This window comes from Dermacentor silvarum, chromosome 6, assembly GCF_013339745.2.
Source record: "Dermacentor silvarum isolate Dsil-2018 chromosome 6, BIME_Dsil_1.4, whole genome shotgun sequence".
NCBI classification, from domain to species: domain Eukaryota; kingdom Metazoa; phylum Arthropoda; class Arachnida; order Ixodida; family Ixodidae; genus Dermacentor; species Dermacentor silvarum.
Genome location: NC_051159.1, coordinates 44,779,543 through 44,785,542, shown reverse-complemented (window position 1 = coordinate 44,785,542; position 6,000 = coordinate 44,779,543). Strand labels below are relative to the sequence as shown.

Sequence of the window (6,000 nt, the reverse complement as noted above, 5' to 3'; positions counted from 1 at the left end):
AGGGTAGCGGCGGCCCACAGACGGAGTTGTCTGTGTACTTTCTTCACGAAGGTTGTGATGGTATGAGACAGGAGAGCCATGCGAGGCGTCTGGCGGAGGTTGAGAGTAGGACGTTCTAGGAGAAGTCTGGGTGGCACCATGCGAGGGGTTGCACGACGCGAATTCGCGCCACAGTGACATGTCGTTGTCGTATATATATATATACATGTCGTATATATATATATATATATATATATATATATATATATATATATATATACAGGGTGTTTCAGCGAGCACTTTAAAAAATCCTTAAAGGTTGCCTGTGGCAGATAGCACAATTCTAGTTTTTGAGTGGTCTACTCGAACAGGCGGACATTACTTGCACCAGAAATTGAATTCCATAATCGAATAATTAACCAAAATTCACGAATAAAATTTTTAACTAATGACCTGATGGCCCATATTGCAATTTACGAATTGTAGCCGTGGAGTTCGCAAGGCGGATCCACTTGGAACGAATTCTCGGGATGACAGCAGTTTCGAGATATTATTCACAAACATTGCGGAGAAATGCATTGGCCTATCAGTTAGTTTCTTAACAAAACGTCGATTTATACCTCGAAGTACAATATTAACTGGGACGGCAATGCATTTCTCCGCAAAGTTCTGGAATTAATATCTCGAAACTGGTGTCATACTGAGAAATAATTCCAAGTGGATCCTCTTTGCGAACTCCACGGCTACAATTTGTTATTTGCAATATGGGCCATCAGGTAATTAGTTAAAAACTTAATTAGTTAATTTTTGTTGATGAGTCAACTATGCATTTCCCTTTTTGTGCAAGTAATGTCCGCCTCTTCGGGTAGACCAGCTCATTAAGTAGAAGTGGGCTATCTGCCAGAGGCAACCTTTAATAAATTTTGAAAGTGTTTGCTGAAACACCCTGTGTGTATATATATTAGAGAAAACAGCACATTATTATTCTGCTTGGATCATGTTACATTAGGCTATGATAAACCAATTGCATATTTTGACTATATTTTGAGGCGACCTCATCCAATGGCAACTCTTTGGTCTGTTCATCGTCGGCAAGTTCCGTGTGGTCTTTTCATAATCAGCGGACAAAATTTCTGTGCTTTAAAATTAGTTTACCGCACTATGAGAATTTGGATTGTCTAACGATTCCTGTTTAACAGCTGTTAAGCTCATGCACTGCACAATCGGTACTGCTGCTGCTGTATCATTATTTAACAGCCTTGATGGAATGGTATTCTCTTAGACCACCTAAATAATTGTCATAATTATTCACTGGAAGCGTCGCATTTGCTGTTTTCTTCTTATTCGCGTCGCGGGAGGCCGTGGTCTCCCTGAAAGCCATGTGTCCTATGTCAGAACCAGGGTTCTTCGCTGTCCCAGCTCTGAGAGATGAGACTGCCCGAAGCCACAGGTTTCTGCCATATGCAGAGCAATAACGTTGAGAAAACATAGCTTTGGAAAGACTCTCCGGTTTGCACCAAATATTGCAATATTTCAGTGTTCTTTATTTATTTGATGCCCCACTGTTCCACTCTCTTTGAAGGCACAGACATATCGCTATTCTACTCATATGTCAAAGGAACTGCAGCCTAGAGGTATACCTTTGCTGGCGTAGCATCAGGTTTGGTGGACACAACTGTCGATTTTCGCTAGAGTGGACTCGAGCTGCTGCAGCAGGTGCTGTATGCCAAGGAACTTATGGCAGCTTGAGACCTAGTTGCGGAGGAAATGTTTCATTGCGGTTCAGCACTCACTTTAAGGATATAGTATTGATTCACCGGTAGATATAGGATGAATCTGTGAGTTTTAATACAATGAAGGCTTTGTTTTTCAAGGAATTATCCCTGGAGGTAGCAAAACATGAGATAGAGACATAATGCTTGAAATGCATAGCGCTTTAGCAGAAATATTTCATGTGCACAACAAAAGAATAATTAATTATTTGGCCAAATATCATTAAGTGAAAGCCGCTACAGTATGTAATCTTGGATTAGTGGTCGCGAAAACACATAAAAACGAAAAATGTGAAAATGAGCAGAAACGATTGCAGTAAAGGATTTCCAGTTCTTTTACGTTCGTCGTAGGAGTGAAGGAGACAATATTTGTTAAGAAGGAACGACAACGCTATAAATGATCAATATACGATGGCACACGTAGTGGGGAGTAATAATACCGATGACAGTCTTCGAGAGAAGGTTTGAATGACACAACGACAAAAACAACAACAACAACAACAACAACAACAACAACAAAATTACTACATACACAGGAAGACACAAAGCAACAGGAATGGTGCTGGACTAACAACTCACTTTATTTCGTTCAAAAATAAACTTTAGGGACAACTTATATAAACCCAATAAGAACAAGACTACGTAAAGATTCTTTTGCAAGTACACTGAAATTTGTAATTACACGAGCTGAATAATTCTAACAAATGTTTTACAATTTTCCATGATGCAAGTGAGGTTTCAGTTTGACGTTTTGTATTATTATTTCTCTTCTAATATTGTCAGTATTATGTTGACTAGTGCTTGTGTAATGATGTTTGAGAGAACTGATATTGTTCCACATATTCAGTAATTTGATTGACTGATTGATTGATTTCTTGATTGACTGTTTGTTTACGGCAGCCACCGGTAGCCCTGCCGAAGAAAAGGGGGCCACAAAGGAGCTCACCCAGTAAGTGTTTGCGTTCATGGCATCAAAGTGGCGGGATTTATATTTATCATGAGTGTACCTCATGGAGGTTAGATGTGGACGTCGACAAGACAAGGATGAGTACCTTGTCTTGTTTACCTGTTCCCTTTATCCTTCGCGCCAGACACTCACACAGTGGATCACCAAATAGCCAGATCAGTTGCATTGCTAAGTAGTACTTCATCTTCCGCCTGGCATTTACAGAATCGTCTCGCTCCTCTCCCGAGCTCATTGTCATATACAGGGTGTCCCACGTAACTTTAGGTATACTTTAAAAATATGCAAATGCCACCTAGCTCAACTGAACCAAGGTAATACTGTTTGTGGTCGCTTAGAGATACTCAGATTACTTTTGCATTCCGCCTGCTTAGATAATTAGTCATAATTAATTAATCAACTTTTCAATTATTATAATTAGATGACAAGTGTCAATGAGAAAATTGTAGAGCACTATGAAAAACTCCCGGTACAGCTTTCTGTTGCTCAATGCGTGCAACATAAAAGTGTTTTTCAGAGCGTGAAAGAAGCCCGCGAATGCACGCAAAATTGCCGCGTGACTGGCCGCTCGAGGCACTTTGTGTGTATTCGCGGGCATCTTTCACGCTCGGAAAAACACTTTTATGTTGCACGCATTGATAACAGAAAGCTGTATCGGGAGTTCTTCATAGTGCTCTACAATTTTCTCATTGACACTTTTCATCTAATTATAATAATTGAGAAGTAAATAATTGTATAATTAATTATCGAATTAGGCGGAATGCAAAAAATAATCTGAGTATCTCTAAGCGACCCCAAACAGCATTACCTTGGTTCTGTTGAGCTAGGTGGCATATGAACATCTTTAAAGTTTGGATAAAGTTACGTGGGACACCGTGTATATTAACAGCGAAGCTGTTTAAGCCCGCCGTCATATGTGGTGCGTAGCTGGAGTAGCCATGGTAACACGGAGAAAGAGGAGGAGGAGGAGACCACGTGCATGTGCACGGGGGCTCCTCCTCGCCAGCTTCCTGCCTTCCCCACCCCTGCATCTCTTCTTTCCGCGGCGCGCTCTTGGCACTGTACCAACCTTGGTTAGCCTGCTCGCATTTGTGGCATGCCAGGAATGCTGTCGCTCGTAGGCGCCGTCGTCACGCGAAATATCGCCAACGCGTTCGGCGTCAGCAAGCGACAGCGTTGTTGGCACTGTACCAAGCTTGGTTAGCCTAAGGCTCCTCTATTTTTCAAAGGTAGCGACAACTACACGTGCGCCCTCTCGAGGGGTCCTAGGAGCAGCGCTATAGCAGACTAAGCGCCGCTCACTCCCGTGCATTCCGCGGACGCCTGAACCCGCACTCAGTGTGCTTGAAGTGGTGAATTATTATCATTTGTGGCACAATCTGCACAAGCACTGATTAATCGGCTGATTCAGCGCCTGTTCTGGCGGCATTGTTTGTGGCGGCATTGTTTGTGGACATTACTCGAAGTTCAGGAGACACTACTTCATTCTCAACTCCGAAGAAGCACAACAAATGCATCTTCCCCATTTATCTGTCAATTCCCGACATACACAAAAAGTCTAGCCAGCCTGTTTCCGCACTATTTCAATTGGACCAGTCCCACCTATTTGAAAAATTTGGCGGGTATATTAAAGTATTCACGGACGCATCTGTACACAGCGACGCCCAAGGCGCTTCTGCAGCTTTGTTCTGCCCTTCAACTGGCATCAGATGGGTGTTTAGAATACTACATACAACCTTATCAACAACTGCAGAACTGGCCGCGATTGATGTTGCTCTGAAGTACGTACACGAAGAGTTGAAAGCATTGAGGTCGTCATTCTTACAGACTCCCGTGATGCCCTCAGCAGACTGAGACAAGATGCCAATACCCCAATTTTATGCAGTATTGAAGAAACTACCGGCAAAATTACTTACTGTGGAGTGTCCCTCATTGCCTAATGGACATCCTCGCACGTGGACATCTCTGGAAATGAAGAGGCTGATCGCCTCGCTTCAAGTTGTGCCCACCACGAATGTGACTGCCCTGACATTTCCTGCATGTTTGAAAACGCTCGTCTTCTGATACGCCGACACCTTATAATGCAGCACCCAGACTGGCGTGTTGCAGACGGATCGTTCCCTCTCCGTATTCGTGGTCGAGGCTTGCTCCGTCGTGCTAGAGCACTGCTATATAAGTTAAGGGTTGGGTCTGTGTTGGTGCGCGAACGCCTATACCGACAAAGACGTTTGGACAGCCCGTCGTGTACGCTTTGTGGCTCCTGTGAGACACTTGAACATCTCGTTTTAGAGTGTCGCGCATTCGTTGCGCAGCGCGCATTGCTAATTAAGGAATATGGACTTATTGGTCTGCAATGTGTGACCATTGATGATTGCCCATTTCCAAGGGGGTGCGCTTGCCCATCGAGCCCTGCTAACTTTTCTGAAGGACACTGACTTGGCCTCCCGTTTATAGACATTATTAGTATTTTGTTATGTATGTGTCTCCGTCATTTGTTTATTTCCTCTTTGATTTCCTCATGTTTTCATTTCCTCTATTCCCTCCTCCTGAAAGGGTATGCAGGCGTTGTGCCCCTCTTGGTGGCAGTTGTCAGCTTGCTCCCTCCCTATTTCCTTCATGTCCTTGTGTTATATGTGTACATACAAATAACAATAACAATAATAATAATAATAATAATAATAATAATAATAATAATAATAATAATAATAATAATAATAATAATAATAATAATAATAATAATAATAATAATCTGCTCAGGTAACTTCGAACGGCAGGGACAATAACTTTAATGAGCGCGGAGCACGTTAAACGTTGAAATAAAACGCGTGCGTTTCCGAAGCAGCTCATTCTTCTGAACAGCTTTCCACAGCGGTGGTCATACAGGGCATTTTCATTTCATTCGTTGTTTGCAGGCTTTGAAATTCATCGTAACTTAAAGTAGAGATTATATTTGGGTCAGCTGATAGTGCTTGCTTCCTCGTTCGCAAAAAGAGGCAGGTTGTGAGCTTACTGCAACTTTCAGAAATGTCATTCCACACCGAGTGCTCAAATAGTGCGCAGTGCATATTATGCGCTATAATCAGTTTTATTGCGTTTGTCAGTGTTCGGCAGTATTCCACCGGTTACACGGTCTTTTTAACCTAAGGTTGTTTTGTTTATAAAGCACTCTAATAGCTTTACTTGAGGAGAAATTTGCACTGCATCTGTGGATTATCAGCAACCTAAGTATCTTCCAAGAACTAGGAAATATAGCATGCCTACTAGTTTCTATGAGGCACCGATATT

The 6,000-nt window shown here is 42.4% G+C and overlaps 1 protein-coding gene across 1 annotated transcript in view; it reads left to right on the top strand.

Annotated features, from left to right (window-relative positions):
* The window catches only part of LOC125946292 (uncharacterized), a 39,163-nt gene that overhangs the window by 10,622 nt on the left and 22,541 nt on the right, over positions 1 to 6,000 (top strand). The gene's annotated exons all lie outside the window — the stretch shown is intronic.